The 23,262-nt window shown below is 40.5% G+C and overlaps 1 long non-coding RNA gene across 3 annotated transcripts; it reads left to right on the forward strand.

Moving 5' to 3' along the window:
• Window positions 1-2,055: 2,055 nt before the first annotated feature.
• LOC136365232 (uncharacterized) lies at window positions 2,056-4,917 on the forward strand. 3 transcript variants are annotated; one of them, XR_010744306.1, is made up of 4 exons: window positions 2,056-2,172; window positions 2,458-2,564; window positions 3,089-3,143; window positions 3,638-4,917. It is a non-coding gene; the product is annotated as an uncharacterized lncRNA (long non-coding RNA). The 3 variants fall into 3 exon arrangements; XR_010744307.1 differs by lacking the exon at window positions 2,458-2,564 and having other exon boundaries at window positions 2,056-2,180; XR_010744308.1 differs by lacking the exon at window positions 2,458-2,564.
• Window positions 4,918-23,262: the final 18,345 nt, after the last annotated feature.

Below are 23,262 nucleotides of genomic sequence, written 5' to 3' on the forward strand. Positions count from 1 at the left end.
TGCACTGAGACCTTGGAGTTGTATGGCCCAGCACCAAAGACCTGAATATTCATGCTAAATTGTTGGATTTCTGTGCTTTTAAAATCTTGTTTTAAATTTCTTCTCCTCTTCGATCCTGTTCAGATTTTACCCCCCTTAAAACTGTTGTTGTCACCATTAGAATCACTCTTTGCCAACACTTTAAATGAGGACTGGGCATGGACCTTAATGCTGCAACCTGGAACAGGCAAAATCCCATGCAGGGAAGGGGTGAGTAAGAGATTTTTCTGGCCAGAGAAATGTCATCCAGAAGCCATGGCTTCTGCAAGAATGTTCCTTGACAGTCTGGAGCCCCTCTCTCAAGCTGTGGAGAGCTTCCAATGTTCAGAGGTTTTCTCCACACTGAGGTTGAAAGAGTATGGATGCATATGGCCTTCAAACCAAAAACTCCTCTTCAAAGATGAAATTTGCTAATTATTATTAATCATAGTCTGAGAGTCTTCTAAAAGAATCCCTGAATTTTGGGGAAAAATAAAAAGAACTGCCTCCATCAGCTTCCTTTCTTAAAGGAAAAGAGGTCGAGGGTCAAGACAGAAAGACAAGGACAGAAAAATGTCACTCAAGTCTCAGTTGTGACAGATGTATTCCTTGAGAGTCCTCCTGCCAGCCTGCGCTAAAATCCTGCTGCCATGGAGGAGACAGGTCCCTATGCTGCCCACTGCCATCAGCCTCATCCTTCAGGAGAGATTGGCTCTGATTTTGGAGGGCCAGTCTCAATTCCCCACCCCACAAGACATGGCAAGCAGAAAGTGTCCCAAATCTTGTCTTTCAGAGTCCCTCCCATCCTCTAATAGTTGCTATTGCTTTCAAAGGTTGCTTTTGCTTTCCTTCTAGAAAAACAGGCCAGAATAAGAGGAGTGAGGAAATTCTGGTCCCATGGGGTTTATTAACTAAATTAAAGGATTGGTACAACCTATTAAATGAGTCTTGTTGGCCTAGAGACACATGATTACCAAATTAATTTGGTATACAATAAGGTTAGCTTCTTTCAAAATTCCCTGCATGACTGTGAAGAGACAGCATTGGGCCATCTTAATTCAGGACTAAAATTTATCAAGAGGTACCAGTTTAACTACTCTGGGGTGTATCCCTGCTGCCCTCCCTCCCTTGCAATTCAAAGCAGCAGCAGCAGCATCTGCATTAATGGAGATCAGCTGTGTAGTCTAAGCAAAAGCCAAGAGTTTTGGACACCGAGAAAACAGCCCTTCGCACTCCCTGCCTTGTGGAAGGAAAGACATTGTGCCCATGGATGTAGGGCCCCAGGGTGGTTTTAAATTAGCTGAATTTGACGCCTGCATGAAGTTTGACTGCAAGAACAGTGTGGTAAAACACATATTACCACTTTCCTACATTACTGTTAATCACTATTTTCTAGAACAGTTAAACTGCCATCCCCTTCCAGAGAATAATTACTGCTATTTAATTGTATTTATAATTTAGTATACACCTGAAAAATATGCTATAAAATATCAGGGGGGTTCCCTTTAATACTGGTGTTCCATTTACAAACTGTCACATTTATAATGCGTCTTTAATCTTCTGTGGTCTGCTAGAATTTTATATTAAAGTCTGCTTTGTGCTTTAAATATTAAAGATTCTGCAGTACTTCAAAAGGTGATAATGCCTGATGCTCTGGTGGTGCTTAAATCTCAACAGCTAAATATATTGAGGAATGTTCGGTGGCCCTGGCTTAATTAAACATGTATGTGTATTTTCAAATGCAATCTTTTTCTGCTTGTTAGGTTTTTGACAAACCTCCAAACAGGTCCAGGTGGAACAAAGCATGTAAACAAGCTTGTGAATGCAAGCTTAAAACACTCAAATTAGCACCTTCTTACAATTAATATGCAAACCCTGGGATCTCTGTTATTGATAATGCCATTTCATATTATTTGCAGCTGAGCTTTATATTCTAGCCTTTTAATTTTTCTAAGCTGTGTCCACTTTAATTAAGTGAAAATGTACTGTTAGAGACAAGTCATCCAAGGAGACCCTATTTACTATGAGCAACTTACTCTACCCTGTGTAACATAGTATAAATTACAAAGCTGTGGAAGCATTTCAGTACACCGTTGGCTTTACAGTGTTTAATGGTCTAATTTAGCACATATGACTAAACCTGGAGCCATCAAGGTATGCACGTAAGTTAACACATAGTCTTTTTATTGTTTTCATTGCTGGTTCCCCACCCCCTGTGGGTTAATAAATCCACTTATTGCATCTTCTTGTAGATTGCATTGCAAGTGCTATAGGGGACCCAAACTCTCTCTGGTAGGAACAGGCATGAAACCTGCTGGTGAGGCTCTGCTCAGCGCCAGGGGAGGATGTGAGCCCCTCTCAGTACCTGATACATTTATTAGGAACAGGTATGTTTTTATGGAAATAAAATTGCTCTGACTGCAGTGTCTGCTCTTGCAGGTTTTTAGAAACAGAAGAATGTTTCAGAAAGATTTTCTTCCTTCCAGAATAACAGGACAGCAAAGCTTGACAGCCCCAAAACATGCACAGATTGGGCCCCACGGCTGGTGGGTTCATGCAGCCGCTTTCACTGGCAGTCGTGCTGGTGTGACTACTCTTGCCCAGTTAAGAGGTGCAGTCACAGACAGTGTGTATATTTAAGGTCTTGTGTTAATGACATACTGTTTCGCCTACCTTAAAATAAGTCCATATCCAAATGACCTGACCAGTAATTTCTTTTTCAATTTTGCACTTTATACTATAGGTTTTCTGATTAGGTATTTCATATTTTTCATAAAAAGACAAACATGTATGAACACAGACATATTAAGGCATAGGCACACGATTTGAAGCATATATCAACAAACCAAATGGATTTGCATGTATGTGGGAACATTGCCTTCCAGCTCTGGATAAATAGAGGCTGGCCATCTTTCAAACAGGGAAGGAAACATTTCATACGTGAAGAGATATAGGGAATTATTTCATTTGTTTTGGTGCCAATATGCAGCAATTGTCAGAATGTATTTGAAATATGATGAAAATATCTATGCATGCACCCGAGAAATGTTCTTTTATTCTACTGTAATAGGTAAGGCGATGGCAGAAACTGGGGAATCTGAAATAGATCTACTGCAGTTTTACAGGTGAGGCAATGTTAGAGGGAAATGACAAGCAGGCTACAGTTATTATAATACCCAGGGCAAATCAGCAAGCACACACAGTGATAGACAAATCTAAATTAATCATAGCAAAGGTGGAGTGGCATTTTAATGTAAACTTACTCTGCAGTACAGGAACTTGTAAGAATATTGTAAAATAGGTGAAATACCAGTCATGATATGTGGCTAACAATTTTTTTTTTCTAGAAAATACAAATGCATGCTGGACTGCTGCAGTCTCCTATTTTTAAGAGAATTAACATTTTAAAATTTTTATTTTAGCAACACCTGAAAAGCCTAGTGATTGCTTTTGGCAAACATAGGACTATTATAATTTTAAATCTCTCAAACAAGCACCTTGAGAAATCAACCTCCTCATTTTATCTTGCATTTTAATGTTCTTCTATTCAGACAGAAGGGGACTGGTTAGCTAGTTGTCATTAAGACCTTATGAGTGAAAACTATTTGTTTCCCTGTAGAATTCAGCGTGTTTTCTCAGTCTGTAACCATCACCTGTAATTAAAATGTCGTCCTAACAACATCAAGGTGCGGAGAGTAAAAGAGTCAGTTCACCTCTGGAACTGCACGCTTTGTGGAGCTCCACAGCCCCTCAGAAATGGAAGCTCAGAGAAACTGTCTCTGTGATCTTTAATGGATTTTTAAAGATGACAAGAAAGGAAATGGGAAACTAAAGGCATGGAAGACATAAATTCCCTAAAGGTGCATTCTGAAGTAAATCAGAGCAACTGAAAAAGTGAATTCTTTGAGCCCTGGGATATCTCCCAGGTTTTTCAGCTGGACACTTACAGCTTGTCAGGTCCCTGAACACCTCTGCTCTGGGCATGCTTTGACACAGCGAGTCACAGAAAGATGAACAACATCACCTGAAGTGCTGTTTGAGGGGCAGAAAATTGCTCCCATTGCACACTGCTGCCTTTACTCTAAATCACATGACTTATTACAACCTTCCTTCTATAAAAGAAGTGCCATTTAGGTATGTTAACTTCTCCAGCTGCAATAGACATCCTTCTCTCCTTATTTCCACAACAGTTAAATGCAGTCAAAGAAAGAGGTGAAGATCAGATTTTATAAAATCAAACTTGAATTGTTCTCAGGGCTACAGCTGCACGAAAACTAAATAACAACAGGCAAGAGCAAGGAGCTTAAAAAAGCTCTGTTACCCAATATATGTTATTTAGATATGTCTGTTTCTATAAACTGGTAGGGGAAAGGAGAAAATCAGTTTGCCTTCCAAAGATACCTGACTACAGCTGTGCTTTGTAATTCTCAGTGACTAATACAGGCTGGGGCTGAACACCGTCAAACCCTCTGGAAGCAAAGAACACTCTATTTTTAGGCAGTTTAATTTATTTACTCAATTTATGAGATCATGCAATGTGTATTCATCAATCAAATACAATTTGAATATAGGGTTTAAGGCAAAATTACGATGTCAATCTCATGTTTTAATAATGAAAATATTTTAGTGTGTGAACAAACACATGTATATATTGGAGTGGGAAGGGAGTTTGTGCACTGAGGACTCAGACCTGCTCCCGAGGCTTTGCTCAGCACAAAGGACCCAATACTCTGTTATGTTGGGGAATTAACAGGGCTCAAATCTGTCAGAACAGCCACCAGTGTCTGTGTGGGTGTTATCAGCCTACTCACATCATACCAGAGCTTTACACTGAAGCACTGGAGGAACTACTGCATTATAGTACTTAATTACTTTGGACCATTCTGGATGTTCATCCTTACTTTAAAAAAAAAAAAAAAAAAAAAAAAAAAAAAAAAGGTTCATTTTAAAATTTGACCCTTTCCTACTGATAATCTGCTGGTAATCAATTTGATTAACTGTGGTTCTTGAGTTCCAAGATCACTTTGGAGAAACTATAATTACTACTTTTTATATTTTTTATGTGCAACACATATGTTGCATTTATTTCTCCTTCAGAAATAAAAAAGCCTTCTATAGAGGGAAAAGAGGGATATTGGTAAAGATGGTGGTGAGTATTGCAGAAGGTAATATTCTGATAATATGTATACAGGAGCAGGGCCTGTAGACTACTCTGTTTGGAAGGTTTTATTCTGGCTTTCTTCTCTGGTGTGGATGGGTCCAAGGAAAATGTTGCTATTTTCAGCCACATTTTTACTCAACTACCATAAATAATACCAGTCAGATATAAGAAAAGGAAATATTTTCTGTGTCCATGTTCTCCAGCACTGTGAATCACTGATTCTTCTTTCAAAGGGTGAGCCAAAGCATTCAATGAGGACGACTTGCTCAAAACTATCAGTGTTATAAACCTAATATTGTGGCCTGGAAATCAGTTGCAAGGTTCGTCTACCAGCACTATTCCTTCAACATTTCAATAAAATTTGTTTGGGGAAGGACAAGACAGGAGATTTAAAAAGAGGCTATATTACCAATGTGAAGCACAGCAGTATGAGAGGTTGGAGGAACCCACTGAAAGACAGGAATTCTGGTTTTGCTTAGGCTGAAGGCAAGACATGTAACTGCAGCTGAATCCTTTGGCAACAGGCCCAGCAACATTCTTCCCCAACAGAAGGAGGAGGAATACAAAGGACAGAGTAATTTTGGGAGCAGGGCAATATACTCTGCTACTCCACAGGTGCAGAATGAGCCTCTGCCAGCCCTGCATGAGCTTGGCTTGAGCAAGGGGCACGAGATGAGCCCTTCAATCTGATCACCTCCCTGTTACAGTAGGGTTTGGGTTTATTAGCTCTCTAGCATTAGAGGCCTATCAATTAATGACTGGAGACCCTAAGGAGGAAGAAGTGAGAGGGATTTGATCACATGCTACCACACATGGGGAATGGCAACAATCACAGTGAGAGTTTAGGGTAGATGTCCTAAGAATTTGTCTTAAACGACTCATAGCTCTCTTCTCTTTTTCTCCCTTTTACCTTGTACTACTAGCCACTTCTCCATGTATCTCTCTGCCTTTTTGCTTTCTGATGCCACTACCTCACAAAAAATAGTGGCCCAAACCAACCCTTATTTCTGTCAGTATTTGTTGGCACCTCTATGTTTACAGCACCCACTTGTAAGCAATTAATTGCCCCCCACATCCATACACAAGGTATTCACTTTTAAACAGGATTTAAAAAAACAGATCATGGCATTGTATCAGGCTGTTTTCTTGAATATTATCATTTTCAGACTCCAATGCACGTTCTTCTGGCGAAATACTCCTCATATCTCTCTCAGATTGATTAATTGGATTGTTGCTTTTGTTTTTCTTGGGGGGGATTATGTTGGTCATTTTTAGTGGTGCTTTTGCCTCCAATCAGTAATACATTTTTACAGCTTCAAAATACTCCAGGATGCACAACTTGTAAATGTCTCTGATTCTTGATTTCTTTGAAGTGCCTGCTACATTGGAGAAAAGGTAATAGCAATTCCAGAACTGAAGGAAAGAGAAATCTTGCCATGTTATCAGCCAGCTGCTGCCTTTTCTACTGATAGCACTTAATTGCATTTACAATTTCCTCAGATTTCCAACTATTTCTGTCAGATTTGCTTTTAACTCACTACAGATTGTGTGCATTGACTGTGCCACAACTTCACTCAGAGCTGAAATATTTAATCACTACCCGTGGATAAATGTTTTCATACTTTATGCTATGTTGTTTAGAAGTGAGGCATATATAAGGAACAAAAAATCTGTCAGTATGCATTTTCTATTGGAATGTTGCATAGGTTTTTAATTGGAAAATAGGCTTTTAAAGGTAATCATAGCTGAAGACTAAAGTTAGGAAGTGAAGCATATTTTTGCGTGATTTTTCTTCTTAACATAATGAACCTTTTTGTGTCTGTCATGGAAAACATGGAAATTTCATTCTCTTCTCTGTAACCATCTTCACTTAAATGTTTTAGGTTCAGTTGCTTTGAATGGTTTGCAAGTAACCTAAAGGGCTGTGTTAATATTAGCCTGCAGTGAGCACATACTGGCACTTTGTTGCTGTTTGGAGAAATGACCGGTTTACTTGGTTATATTGACAGCTCTACTGTAAAATTTGCTGGCATTAAAGGTCAAAAAGACCCAGTTTTTCCTCCAGTTGCTTCTATCCAAAAGAGAATAAATCTCAGAGCAGAATCACTTCTCTGACAATAATTTATGAATTATGCACTGACTGTGTTTGAATTGAGAAAGGCTTTCATATCCTTTCCATTAGCTCAGATTAAGTTTTCATATAGATGCTGGGAAGCATGCTAGCAATATCCTTAGCTCATTTTTATGAAAATTTTATCAGTGCTTTTTTCTGTACTACACTCCAATTGGGATGTCTCAGAATCTAAAGCTCAGCTTTGGACATGAACTTCTCTCAACCTGGCTGGCTGCTGCTCTAAAGGTTTCAATATTTTATGGGCTCTGGCTAACTCAGCCGTGAGATTCAAGCTGCAGAGATTTAACTCTAATGTAAAATCATGAACGGATGAAAACTGGGATGTCATAAGTAATACATCTAGAAGAGCAGGATGCAGTTACCATTTTTAAAAGGTTTTTAAAAAGAAAACAGCATTCTCTACTCCCTCTTTGTATCCTAAAATGAAAAGCCTCTGAGCTATTGTACTAATACATAACCATCTTTTCTTGCCTGCTTTTCTTCAATTGCTGCTTAATTGTTGTGGGTTTTTCCTTCAGGTCCACCATCAACAAGAAAGCCCCTAATGTCAGCTTCCTAGAGAAATGGGCATCACATTGCTTAATGTTTATAGGCCAAATCCATTCCTTAGCATCTTCCCTTTTTGTCTCAAAACTGATTTAAAACATTTGGAAAATCTGTCTATTCAGCCAGAGTGTTCTGGTGCATTCTTTCCTAGAAACAGTGGGGTCAGATGCTATCTGTCTGATGGACTTTTTTGCTGCAATCTATAGCCGCTTCCCTTGAGTCCTGCCGAGTCCAGCAAAGCAGCACAGCCCTATAATGGCCCCAATGACAATATGTTCTTTGTGTGAAAGAATCCAGGGGGAAGTGCTGGAAGGTGCTCTGGTCAGTAAAAAAATAGTTTTAGTGCTTGCTTATTTTTATCATTATGTACGTTGCCTCCACTGGAAATATTTTCTTGACAGTAAATAAGCGTCACCATAAAACATTTAACAAGCATGAAGAGAACAAATACAGAGTCCTTTTCATCTTAAAAGGCTTCAGTTGTTAATGTCTGTTATTAGCACGTTTCATTTGAGAGGGCATAAAAGAGGGACTGTATCTTGCATATTTTTGCACTCACAGTCAAGAGTTTAATCTGTTCACAAATGTAAGTCCCTTATGTGTGATGACAGAAAGATTTCTCTCCCTCTTTAAAAATGTGACCTAGTCCAAAACTCTGTTAGGACAATACAATGACTCTGTAGCTGCGTTTTGGCAGGGCTACTCAGGCGTAATGCATAGGTATAATTAGGGAAGCCCCTCTGCAGAAATTACTTCATCTGCTCCCATAATTGGTGCCCATCCCTGCCTTCCCTAGGATGCTGGTCCAGTGTGCAAGTCTCATCTTTGTTTTTTCTGGGTGCCAGCAACACCTATTCACCCTGTTAACTGCAAATCATGCTCTGCTCTTTCAGCTTTGCACACTATTCATTAACATATATAAATATTCAGAATCAGAAACATCCCAGTCCTGTATTAACACTGCATGAGACAAAACACAACTGCTGCTCTGCTGTATAGGCTCACAGTACACAGCTTAGCGTTAAGTTCTCCATCACCTCTGCTTAAGCACTTGCAATTAACAAATAATTTGAGGTACATAGGAGTTGGACACAGACAGGTAAATAGGTACCACTTTTTTTAATTTCCAGTCATTTGCCTAATCATAACCACACAATAATGCTGTCACAAAAATGTGGCCTCTGCAATGAGTGGGTACCAGCCTACTCTGGTGGAAGGAAGAAGACATTTTAAAAGGTCAGTAATAGACCAGGTTTTACACTTTAACTTCAATTACACACACCCAGGTAAGGCAAAACATTTATCTGGGTTGGCATGACCTCTCTGAGCTTGCCCTTGGCCAGTGCCATCATCTGGGCAAGGCCTTACCACGCAGTCACAAGAGCATGGCCAAGCATTGCTGGCAGCAGCCACACTGAGCCAGCAGCCAGTGACCTGTCCCCCACGAGTCCCCAGTGCAGCTCAGCACAGGGCATCCCCCTCCAGACAGCACCAGTGTTAAACCTTGCCCTGTAATTTAAAGCCAAGTCCCCTGACTGATTCAGAAGCAATTGCCCCACAGGGGTGAGCAGATTTACCAGCTGTCCGGCTTCTCTCTTGATTGATCTCTGAATGTTTGATGTTTGATTTGCTTTTGCTCTCTTTCAGCTGTGAGTATATTTGCATCTGTGCTGTCCTCTACCTATAGCCTTCTCTCTTGGCAGTGGGCTGGGTCTCCTTTCTGTGGTCCTTTGTATTGCAGATCTGCAGTAATCCCCAACCCAGTCTTGGGAAAGTGTGGAAATTGTGGGGAACCACACTGAAAATAGCCTAAAAGAAAGTTCTGCAGTTTGATTACTTTTACTTGATTTCTTTTTTCCACATTAGGGCTACCTAAGGTTTTCATTTGATGTCAGGCATTGTGTGAAAACCTTCACCCAGGACATCTGGCTTGGCGTTCAAGGTTTTGCTGTGGCATGTTACTGCTGAGGATCTGGCTAGGACCCTGTAACTGCACAAGGCTTTATGAGTGTGATATCAGGTGTCTGGTGGAGACTCCCAATGAGCAGAAAACCAGATAATTCCAGTACATCCAGGAACTGCAAGGTGCTGCCAATCCCCAGAGAGGAGAGTGTACCTCTACTGAAGAGCCTGTTGGGTTGCAACTATTTGTTCATAAGCATTTTCTCCTAAAACCTGCATCTCTTTAGTGAAGTTCTCAGAAAGCGCTTTTCAGAAATGGTCACAATTATAGAGCTTAGGTCAATATCTACATTTCTTACAAGTGATTGTGACTAAGGTATCTTAATTAGCTCCTCATTGGAAAAAAGATGGGTACAGCTGGGTAAGTAGGGAAAGAGGTTTCCCTATAGTATATAACTCAGTGGGATTACAAAAATCTTGTTCTGCACAGTAGGAATGTGGATCTCCTCTGGGAAAAAGGGTGAAAGAGAGAGGGGTGGCATGGAGGAGCATTTTCAAGGCGATCTGCTTCCAGCACAGGGAAGACCAGGTCTGGGTATCCCACACCCCAGGCAGGGTGCTCTGTTCCACAGGACACTGCCAATGGTGGGTTGGTCCCTGCTGGGCTGGGAGGTAGATGATAGCCTCAGTGATAATCTGCCTCAGATTTGGCTGGGTAGGCCCCTTTTGGATTTCAGTAAGGTGTCATTGTTAATACTGGTGCGCCTTTCTTAGACAAGTTTATTTTATTCCCAGTAGATTTTATTCCTAAAGTTGATATCAAAAGATTTAGTACCCATGGAGCCAACACCATTTTTCAGACCCACCAATTTAATTACCTGGCTAATAGGATTCTCCATCACGGTAGGCATGGCAGCTGAGTGTGGCGGGATTTGCTTTTCTGTTTTGGAGGGTGAAGATGCTTAGTCTTTGGTCTACTCTGAGGCCTGGCTGTCCCTGACTTTTCCCCAAAATGAAGTTGTTCACTAAAGGCAAACCGTATCTTAAATAGAGCCTCCAAACAAAAAGATATCCTTGAGAGACCATCTAACTATACCAGATCCTGTATTGATTCAAGAAGTCAGAGAAGATAGTCTACTTTTTTTTATATTTTCTTACCTAACATTTCTTTACAAATTTTGATTTCCTTACATTTTTAGGACCCGATATAATTTTCTCTTCATCACACAACCAAGTCAGGCTGTTTCTGAGTGAGAAGGAGGGCTGCCATAAACTGATGAGCAGGTGGGTTTCTGCTAGCTGCTAGCTAGGTTTTGTTAGCAGCAACACTACTACAATGGCAATATGAAGATACTGTCTTCTGATTCCTGTCCACTTTAGGCCTCAAGTGGAAAAGGACCAAATAACCCTAAGACCCAGAAGAAATGCTGCAACAGTGTTGTAGCCTGAGAGTTTGCACAGATTAGAGTTTTCTTTTCAGAGCAGACCTTGATTTGCTGTCTGTAGACAATGAGACACCTTGCTCTGTCTCAAAGAAAGGCAGTGCCACAAATATTTCCATGTAAAAGAGTTTCTTTATGTGGTTGTTCATGTCTTATAGCAGCAATATGAGGCACACAGATTGCTGAAGCATACCCACAGATCCAGAGGTAGTCTAAAATGCATAGCTATTTCTAAAACAACATAAACCATCATGTATTTGATGGCTTTCCATATCCAGATGGACATTGCTTACATGGCCAATCATTAAAGGTAAACCATATGGCCATCTCTTCTTTTTTTTTTTTTTTTTAATTGTGATTTTCTCTCATATGTCAGTGTCTAGAATACATTTGGAGTACTTGACTAAAATAGGGGCATAAGTTTGTCCTTTCCAGCCTACAAGCATTTTACCAGCTAGTGAGCTCTAACTGGCTGCAGAAAGGCAGATTCTGTATGTTTCCTTGCACTGGGTTTCTTTTTGTAATTCCACTATTCTCTCTCCAGACAGTGCCATTAGAGCATGTAAAATTTAATTTCCATCTCATCAGTGTCAGAAGCTGATCAAAGATTGCTCACAAAAAAAATTATTGTGCTACTGGCTGCATCCAGAACATATGGGCATAGCATTAGTCACCATAGCCTCCACAGCTCCTCCAGCAATTATCATCAAGAAGAGGCGTGCCGTACACTTTAAAGGCAGACACACATTTCCCAGCATGTTTCCTGATAGCAAACACCTCTAGTATGGCAGGATAAGTCAGAAATTGAGCCTTATATAAATCTGTAATGTAAAGAGTTGACCTCATTGTCACCTAAACCACAGTGCCTGGGGCATATGTGTTATCAGCCACGTGTGTGTACTTTGTCTGGGGGCAGCCCTCCAGTGCGAGCAAACACAGCTCCTGCCTAGGGCAGCAAGGCTGATAGGGTGGCAAGAAACAGCAGAACTGGGATTTTTCCTCTCCTAATACCAGCTTCTTTTTTCTGCCATAATTTACTGAGGAATGACACATTCCTTACACTCCTCACACCAAGGAGTATTTTCTGTTGGCTAAACAACACAGAATATGCCATTTTACTTAACCATCTTTGTAATCTCAGATAATGAGGCCACCAGGCACATATTAAAATTAGCATTGCTACCCCAAGTAGACGGGGTTCTGGGTAGACTTCTCCCTTGACTTTGTTTGGGAAAATGCTCATTAATGTCCAAAAATGCAGTTTATGGGAAATGGCCAGACCCTTTACAACATGCTCAAATCATACCGTTTTCTGGGAAAAAGCACACTCTGCCTTTCTCCTCAGGGCCTTGGGGAGAGACCTTGACTGTTGTTTTTTTAACTGTTCTCTCAACTTGGATACTACAAGGAATGAAATATGGTGAGGTGCTGTCACCTCAAGGGCCACCTCAGCGAGGCACAGCCTAGGAAGGACCACTGGGGCTCTGGAATCATGGTGAGCCTCCAGCTGGCAGGGAGGAAGAAGAGGTCTGAGGGTCCTGCCACACTCTGTGCTCAGTTTTAGCAAACTTGTTAATGGCAGAGGTTTGCTCTTTTTCTTGGACAACAGACCTTAGTGTAAGTGTGGCTCAAAGCAAGGTCCGAGTAACTTTTTGGAGCCCTCAGGAATTTATAGGGCACAAGGGCCTCAGCTCAAAATAGCCACTGATCACTGAAAATAACACGCAGAGGAATTTTCATATCTCATCAATTCCATGAGGACTGCAGGGATACGTACAAGAAAACTTGCTGATTGACACACAGCTTATTTGAGAATCATTTGAGGATAGTGCACAGACATGCAGCTTTTTGTACCTCCTTGTCTGTCTTCATGTAGACATGAACCAAAGATGATACCTCCTCCTGTCATACTTGGGTACTGTCTTTTCTCAGGAAATTCACCTTGATTGGCTTTCTTTTTCTATGGGCTCACCAAAATCCCATAGACTACCATTTTGTTACTGTTTGTTATAAATAACCACATGTATATTAGATAAATATATAGTTGATTTTTGCCTCTCCTGAGTGCAAAGAGGATTGAATGCATCACTTCCACTCTGTTTATGTGATTATGAAGTTCAGAGTTTCCATCCTTCCATTTTATACCCTCTGAGATAGGGACATGCTTTGAATTATGTTTTCTTTCTTTCTTTCTTTCTTTCTTTCTTTCTTTCTTTCTTTCTTTCTTTCTTTCTTTCTTTCTTTCTTTCTTTCTTTCTTTCTTTCTTTCTTTCTTTCTTTCTTTCTTTCTTTCTTTCTTCCTTTCTTTCTTTCTTCCTTTCTTCCTTTCTTTCTTCCTTCAATTCTTTCTTTCTTTCTTTCTTTCTCCTTGATATGATCTTTCAATAGCTGCTGTGGTGCCTCTCTGTCTGGCCACACAACAGAAAAATACAGTATAGAAACCCTCTACTTTGACATTTCCATCAGGAATAAACTTGCCTGTGTGCCTGCCCTTTGCTAACTTCCCACTTGTGTTTGAGTTTGCTTCAAAGAGTAAATAGGGAGCTGTTCCCAGAAGCATGAGCTCTCTGTGAAAAGCCGCTCTACAAGGTAAAGGTAGTTTTTGAATCATGCCAGATTATAGCCTTTTTATATAACAATGAACTTTTTAAAATTGTTGCCATAGTAAGTTAAAAATTATTTACTTGTCTGGGAAGTGTTTAGGCAAGATATATCCTCAGGAACATATCTTCTAATATCTAATTTTTGAAGGTTCTAGTTTTTGAAGCAAAATACTGTGCTATAAATTGAAGCATCTTTCTCTCTGTTGCCTTTTTTTCAATAGTGATTTTCAGACTCATTAGGTCTTGCATGTCGTTGTAAGAGATTATATTGACCACAAATGATATGTGCAGGTAAAGTCCTTTAGCAATTTAAATATATTTTCGTCTAGAAAATTACCACAGAAAAAGGAGTGTTAGGAGAAAAAAAAACCCAAAAAACCAAAACCAAACCAAACCAAACCAAACCAAACCAAACCAAAAAAAAAACCAAAAAAAAACAAAACAAAAAAACAACAACAAAAAAAAAAAAAAAAAAAAAAAAAAAAAAAAAAAAACCAAAAAAAAAAACCACACACAAAAAAAATTTCAAAAAACCCAAACCACACCAAACAAAAACTTCTGTGTATTTTAGGGGAACTGTGCTTTAGAAAGGTGAGACCAAGAGTAGAGGATGTGATGTGCTGGGCATTCTGTGCCTTAAGACCATATGAGAGTCCTCCAAAGGCGAGGTTTGCTTATTCCCATGCAGTGGAGCATCTAAAGCCAGCAGGACAAAGTGAATCAGGTCATAAATGTACAGTTTGGAGGTTATCTTGTTTGAAGCAGTAATTGCACTACTCAACACTTGCTAAGAAGCTGCCGTTTGCAAGGCAAATATTTTGTATCAAGCCATTACTGGGTTTGTTACGAGCTGTGGACACATAATAAAAAATGACTACAGTAATATCTTGATGATAGTCCCTACACTGATCAACTGCAAATGATCTGATTAACAGTCAGCTGCTGATTCCCAGTTTAATTAATCCTGATGGGCTATTGATGCGCTGCAACTGTTTGTCCTAATAATGAGGTTTGAAATTAGACTGCGACAAGCCACTTAGACAGCTGCCAAGGAAAATAATCATTTAGGAAGGCGAGCAATGGAGACGGCAGAGGAGGAATGGCTGCTATTTGACAGAAAATTCACATGGCTGTGTCACATGTGTTTTATTTTTACATTTGGAGCACATTAACTGTACCAGCAGTAAGTGGTGACTGTGAGACACATAACTAGCTTTACAATTAAGAGTGCTACTTCTCATCAGTATGCAAAAGCTAAACATGAAACATGAAGTGTGTTAATAGCAGAATATATGTAGCTACAGACCATTGAACAATTTAGGTCAGTCCTTTGCAATGTTTAATTAGACTAATATATCTGTTTGCAATTAATAGCAGATGTGACAAGCTAATGTGTCCATGTACTGACAAATTAACCTTTGCCCATCAGCTGCTCGGATCTGTGAGAAAAGTGCCATGTTTTGCCTCTGTTCAACTGAACCTAAATAAAATTGCAGGATAATTATAAACATACATGTTAATAGAATGTGCTTTCCATGGGAAGCAGAGACCAAAGGCAAGTATTTCTCAGCCAGGTCGTCGTACTGTACTTTGCCACGTGTCAAAACCTGCAAATTATATTTTTCCATTTGTCTCAGTGCAATTAGTGTGTGGTTTGACACATGCTAGCTAGTTCGATAGTCCTCACCGCCAGTAGACCCGGGACATATGAGAAACTCTAAATTAATAGCCAGGATAAGAATGCTTCCATAGCCATTCAATCTTTGGCCTTATTTGCTGTCTGCAAGCAAATGTGCCCTCAATTTGTGACAAGCCTTGCCACTGAAGTGACGTGGCAGACATGTCTGTCAGGACTTGGGCTGAGGCCATCAGCATATTCCGGATAAGTAATGGGAGCATCTCTCACCCCCTGGGCTGGTGGTCTGTTTGTATTTCCAATATCACTCTGTTTCATTCTCTTTCTCTCTCTCCTGCTCCTGCCTCCATATATATCTATTTTTTAAATAAGTATATTTAAAAAATCTTAAAATTATAGGCACCTTATATATATGCTATATATATATAGTAGGCATCTTTACCCGCTTTGCACTAAGTTCTGTTAACAAACCCCTGTAATTGGTGGGACTTATTGAGATTGTGTTTGTAAATATGAATATTATGTACATACACATGCATGTGTGTATATGTACACACATTCATATACATGTGCATACACAGTAAATGTGTGGATACATATGTATACACGTATATGCACTTATCTATTATTTATAGTAAAGGTACTTGCAAGTAATATAAGATCTTAAATACCATTAAGTGGTAATTTTTCTCTAAATTTGATCTAAACTTCAACCTTTTTATCTTTAAGTTTTCAAAAATGGGTGGCATGTGTTCCACATCTCCATGTTTACCACTTCTGCAAAATTTGCCTTTTTGAGCTTCCTTTAAGTTCTCTCTGTTTGTGGCTCTCAAAGACTAGATACTGAGCTAGGCAGGCCCAGCACTGCCACTCCTGAAAGTCTTTCTCTGCATTTTTGTATGCACGTTGATGGGGAATTAATAGTTGTCATCCCTGGAGGCTGCCTTTGTGCTGAGATGATTTGAAACTTGCTGTGTGATTCAACATGGCACGTCTGTGGGAGCAACCAAGCTTGGGACTACCCCTGGGATCCAAGAGATGAGGCTCTCCAGTGCTGGGCATTTGGTGGGAACTTTCAGCACATGCTCTTGATAGGTACTTTCCACTAATATCTAAACCTTTGGTCCCACAATCAACCCCATCTTTGGATCATATTTATAGTATCACATCTGAGATTGAGTAGTATCAAGTTATCAGCAGCCTAGAACTAGCAGCAAGATTTGAACAAAAAGCCATAAAAATAGGGCAACATTAAAACACAAAGGAGCTATCAATTACATGTGCTACCGCTCCTTTGGACACTTGCTTTGTGATGCTGGAATATACACATAAGGACAGGGTGTATATCGACATCCTTCACCCAAATAAGTGTCAAGAGGTAAAACATTATTATCTCTCAGCCATAAAACCACAGTCTCCACTCATTTTCCCTCCTAAAGGTCAGACATTCGCAGCCTGCATGTACTGCCCCTAAAACGAATGCCACAGTGTCATCAGCATTCAGCACCACAGCTGCAGAATAAAGGGAGCCCAGCCAGCCACATGAGAAAGAGGAGATAAAAAGAAACCAGAAAGAAAAATAAAATGCCTTAAGTCTGTGCAGCAGACTTTTGCCCTCCCCCACTAATCAATTGTCCTCCTGGTGTTCGTTCTCTGCACCAAGTGACTGGCATATGGGATGGGCTGTGCAGAGACCAGCAATTACCCAAATGCACAGCACAACCCCAGCCCATGCAGGTGAGAGCAGCACTGAGGCACCCTGCAGCTCGTCCATGCAAAGAGTAAACAAGTGCTGTTTCCACAGCACAGAGGACTCATCCTCCTAAGCTCTGAGAAACCCTGAAACCCTTCTTCCCTTTCACTCTGCATAAGTTTTGTTTTACAGTGAAATGTTTCTCTGCAAAAGCTGTCCTTGGCAAGAGGAGTGGAGATGCAGAGCAGCAGGAGCCAAGGGGGTGCTGCACATGCCTCTTTGGTGGCACTTCTCCCTGCTGTGTTGATAAACCCATGTCATTGATGGCATTTATTCAGAGTGGACCTTGGTCAGGGTTGTCACCCACCATGTTCATCAATGTTCCAGCACCAAGTAACAGGACATTCCTATATTTTAAGGCCAAATATTCTATTCCATAAACTGTGTCTTAAATCAAATTTTTAGGTGAAATTACCTCCTCACTTAAAACTCTGAATAGGCATTTTTTAATTCTACCTTGGAATTATTTTTTTGTTTTGATTTTTTTTCTGTCTGTTAGGAATATTAATCCTTCAAATTATAAATAAATTTAGAAAGGTATGTAATCTAAATCAGCCAACAACTTGGAGTGCAGCTTATTTTGACATATCAAAAGTCTGGGAAGAGGTAAACAATCCCAATCTTTCCCTCAAAGCTCTGATGTGAGGGCAGTAGACATGAGGGTAAAAGGAAGAGACCGTGTGCTGAGAACTCCAGCATCACAGCTGGACATTTGCACAGAAAGGAACAAGCCCTGCTACAGAAAATGCTGCCCAAAACACTTCAGGTACAGCCTATATAATGTTTATGGAAGAGGCACCTGCCTTAGCAGCAGCCAGAGTTTCAGGCTCTGATTTCCCTTTCTGGGCTGAGTTTTGTGCCATGTGTTTGGTGACAGGACACTACAGGGCACACTGGCCTATGTTTCTCTTTCCAGAGCAGCAGAGGGGAGGAGTTGCTCCGTGCTCAGGTGTTGGAAGTGCCCAGAGCATGACCTGCAGGGCGCCTGTGCCAGCTATACTATGGGCTTGTCTTTTCAGGTTTGCTTTTAATAATTGTACAACAGCTCATGTGTTTGAAGGAGGGAATAGATTTTGAGATTACTCTTGCCCCCTTTTTGCCCTGTGTATCCTTGGGATCATGGCAGAAAGGTAGCTGCTGGCGCTCAGGGAAAAAAAAGAAGTGTAATGGATTGGAAAAGCGTATACTTTACTTTGAAAAGTTCATCCACATGTTTCTGGGTAGTTTAAAGAAAAAAAAAAGAAATCTATAAATGCTACATAACTTTTTAATGAATATGGCCTTTAGCTAGGCTGAACTTCCAAAAATGGGTTTGAACTACTACAATACTGTATCCTGATAGCTTCCTGTGTGAGGAAGCCTGTGTTAGTGTACTTCCAGGAATCCACTCTTACAACTGTATCTGAACCTAATAGCAGCAGATACAGAACCACTTTCTAAATGAAGTGTGAGGCTTTGGAGTGATTTTATCCCTCTCAGCTCAGTTCTGAAAGACTCCTCACCAAGAGTGGTTTACTGCCTTGTGTAGGGCTGCTGAGTGGAGGGATGTACCCACACCTGTTTCTGCAGGAAGTCAATACAGAGGTTTGGAAAGATGATCAGTTTAAAGCTGAAGAAAGTTCCTGTCCTTTGGGTTAACATGTTCCTGCTACATCAAATTTCCCCACAGAGGTGCCTAAGGTGGATGTTGTGTGCAGGATCCCAGCACAACGCCAGTTCACATGCTGAACACTGGATGCTTTCTTCTGAGCATTTAGGTAGCAAAGAGGAAATGAATGAAAATCTGATATTCAGCATATATGCAGGCATAATAGATAGGGAGGAATTAACTCCTTGACTGTCATTCTTGCTATTTTACTTTAAAATATGAGGAGTTTTGTTATTTCTTCATGCGCACATCAACTTTTGTGTCGCTCATTGCAAGACTTGCTTCATTTCTCTGTAGAGCTACAATCAAAGGATACATGTATGAGGGGCCTAATAATTTTCAGAGATTTTTTATTTCAAGCCATTAAAGCTGAAATACATTACTCCCTTTCCAAAGCTTTCAGAAAATAAGCAGATGAAAGCTCTGGGCTTTCTGCTGTCCTTGTTCTTCCACTTGTACAAATAACACATAATAACACCTGCATTCAAAAACTGTGTTTTTTGCCCTTCATATCCCAAAACAGTATAAATTGATGTGGTTCAGATCAGCTATTAAAAATTCCTTTCTACCTTTGCTTCAATTTATAGCAAAGCAATATGGCTCTGGTAGACTGGTATTATGAATACATGGTATTACTGGATAACCTATCATATGAAATTAGATTCTCTATCAAAAACAAAAGTTTTAGCAGGATGAAATTATGATTCTGTGAGCAGGTCTCCTGCTCTGGCATCAACATTGATGCAAAATTGATGAAACTTCCAAGTGAAATTGCATTGTTTGATCTTCACAGTCCTGGAATAACATAGCCTAAAGCTACAGTTTCTGTAAACTTACTTTGCACAAACGACTTAGCCAGTACTGATGTATTGACATAGTGTGCCCATGAATGACATTAGGGCTACTTAGAAAAGAGACAAAATAACAGAAAAAGAATGCAGCAATTGGTTCTGAAATTACCTTTTTCCAGTGAACCTCTCTGAAAAATTACCTTTTTCTGCTGAGTCTCACTCAAAAATTACCTTTTCCAACTGAAGCTCTCTCAAAGTGCCTTGATGTTAAGCAATATAGTTTTTAGTTGAAAATGTCACAAGGCCATGAAAAAAAATTGATAGAAAATTTCAGGGTTCCTTGTTGATATTTGAAGCAGCCTGTGGATTTTTGTTCTTTAACACAGATCTTCTCTGCTGTGCTACCACTTTGATTTCTGTATTGCCCAAACCAGCATGTTTCTAGGCTTAATGGCTTCACCGAGAGGAATGTGAAGGTGATTTATTTATTTCTGTGAAGGTGATGTTACCAGGAGAAAACTGGTAAACAGATGTCTTCTGAACCTTTTCCAATTGCATACAAGGCGTTGGTTTGTTTTTATTATGAATTAGAATAAATAATCTCTATCAATGTCTTTCTTTTTAATGCATCTATAAATGCAATAGTACTCAGATTGTCTGAACTACTTAGGTGAAGGTGTCCAGATATCTGTCTACCTATGTGGCTGACAGGAAACAGTGATCCAGAGCTCATGGAAATCAATGGAAGGGCTCCCACAGCATCAGCAGGCTTTAGTTCTAACCTGTAACTGGAAGTTAGGAGACCAGGTGACTGTCAGCAGGAATTTAGAGTGGAGGATTGCACAGGCAGGGATCAGGATTTTCTGTACTTGATAAGACTGGAGCCTCAGGCTGTTCATGCAGGTGGATCTAACACCTGTACACAGCCCCAGTGAACTGTGGCAGGCAAAAGAGGCAGTGTATTAGCAAAACTGGGAGCCAGGAGACACCAAGATTAAAGGTTTGGGCACCTGAATAAGACACCAAGAGACAGCTAGGGGATAATTTTGCAGTGCAGTGGCAGTAATTGCATGTGTACAAGTTCTTACCGTGGTACATGCAAGGTGGAACTTCCTCTGAGGAGTAAGGCATGTTGCATTTACTGAGGGTTTGAGCATGGATGCAGGCAATTTCTGCAGAGGAGTTGGCTCTCTGCTAGCTCCCACTCTTGTAACACATGCTCATGATATGGGGGAGAATTCATCTCACGTGCAACAATTGGTCCAAAATAGCAATTAAAGTTCCCTCAATAGCCAATGGAGACAGACAGATGCCATCAAGTTCCTCCTACCTGTCCTGGTGGAATTTTCATCCCTTCTGATCACAAGTCTTTAGGAAGCTGCCTGCATGCAGTCAAGCTGCCATGCCTATGCACAGTCCTTCACAGAGGTGCCTGTGCAATACCCAGCTCTGTGGTTAACTGCAATCTACCTGGGACACACAGAACTGAACCTGCTGTGAACTCTGTCCTCTTCCCAACAGCCCGTGTCCAGTTTCTGGAGGAACTGCTTTGAGGCCGCTCTCTCTTCCTATTGAGAGCGGAGGGACATCAGAGACAGCCATGACTGGATGGGGCAGTTCCATCACGAAGATGTGGGAACAAGAGCTCTGGGCCAATTCAAATCAATAGGAGAGGAGGTTAACTTTACCTCTGAAACACAGTGCAGGTCCAACAGCTTGTGGGGAGAGTGAGCAATGACCTACCCAATAAAAATGGAGAAATGTAATCTTGGACTGTGTAACTCCCCAAAAGACAATGTTTCTAGCTGGATTTCATGGGAGGAAGGTTGTACACAAGTTTTAAACATGAATTGTTTAAAACAGACAAATGATAATTAGATTAATTAATCAAACACTAATGTATTAGAGATAATATCAAGAAGATTAGTTACGAATCTCTTTTGGTTGTATATTGTGATACAAAGGAAAAAGAACAATGCATTTAAGGGGGATACTTGAGCATCAGCTATTGTTGGTCGATGAACACTGCAAGATAAGCTTTGAAGTTTATATTTAATTAATATATTGAGCAGATTTAACCAGCTAAAAGCCTACAGGAGAAACAAAGTACTCCTTATAGAAACATGCATCTAGTGTAAGTTTTTGAGGCACTGTAGAATATGTTTATTACAAGTTATGGCATTTCATTTCAACTGATGCCTCTGAATACAGGGAAAACATAAGATTAACCAGAACCCCCCAAAAAAGTGAAAACCTTACTGCTTCCCTTAGAAAATCTATCCAATACCTTCATTAATGTCATGTATATTGACTTAAATCATCAGTCAATGCTTTCTGCCTGTGGGTCTGACATTGTTACCAGGATTGTAACTACAGCTGGCTGGAAATAGACAGTTATGCACCGTGAAAGCATTTGAGGTTTCAGAATTTGTTATCAATATCTGTAACTGCAGAGGAATGAACCCTTCTGTGTTATTGCATTAACTGAAGTTTAATGAAACTGATGGAGACATCCTTACACATTTTGGGCTGGATATATGTGCCTTGCCAATGGTGGAGCAGTGCTGTGGTCCAGCATGTGCCTGAGTGAGTAGGCTTGTGCTGGCTCTGAGTGCCACCTGGGTGGTGGTAGGAAGGTCAAAAAGCATTTTTGCACAGTTTTGGAATTGGTTTCAGCTTTTACCAGTCCTCCCTTAGCTCATGGAATGTTAGTGGGTTTTCCAGCAGGGAAAGAAGGATGTGAATGTAAGTATTTATATTCACAGTATAACAGTAATTTACAGTAATTTCTGGTATGCATACACAGTAAGAATTTTGGCATGGGGCAAATCTTTTTGGCAGAGGATGCTAATTTTTATGAAAATCCTATTTTCTTGTGCCAGTCCAAATCTTTCCAGTTGCAAACAGTTTGCCAGGACTGATGTGGGGGGAAAGGGTGCATCTTTCTGCCTGTGGCTTGGGCAAGGAGTGCCAAGAAGCCCTTCAACCCACAGACAGCAGGGAAGATCCTGAGGGTGATGCCAGGACAGGAGGGGCAGGTACCTGTGCAAAGTGAGTGCTCTGCAGAGCAGGGTGCAGTGACAGCCAGGGAGCTCACAGAGGGAGGTTCACAGGCAAATCCTGCAGACAATAGCCTCTGCACAATGTTAGTGCCTCGGAAGCCAAACTGTCTTTTCCAAGCCCATCCTCTTTTTGTCAGTAACACCCTTCCAGTAATTCCCTCTTCAGGTTGTGGCATCATACCACACGGAGGTGTAACTCTTTACTGGGTCAAAAAGGTGATTTCTATGAAAATCTCTTACAAAGCAAAATAAGATAGCTGCACCCGTTACCAGGCATGGCAGCAAATATCCTACAGCTTTCCTGAAGGAAAGAGTAATCTGAATCTTTTCATTTAAAAGACATGGTATTTGTCTTTTCCCATATCAGCATCCATTTCAAAGGAGTCAACTTTGCAATCCCACAGCCCAGCCAGGTCTACTCCTGGGTCTGCCTCTGCTGAGCTCAGTTTTTGGGGCTGTATGTGGCCAACATGTCCCAACAACTCTCAGAAGAAAGCTGTTTTGTTGGAGGAATTGTCTGTTTGTTAATCAGGAGACACAGGCCAGCTCCTTTAGCAATAATTAGC

The sequence above is a fragment of the Sylvia atricapilla genome, chromosome 9 (genome assembly GCF_009819655.1).
Source record: "Sylvia atricapilla isolate bSylAtr1 chromosome 9, bSylAtr1.pri, whole genome shotgun sequence".
In the NCBI taxonomy this organism is placed as follows: Eukaryota; Metazoa; Chordata; class Aves; order Passeriformes; family Sylviidae; genus Sylvia; species Sylvia atricapilla.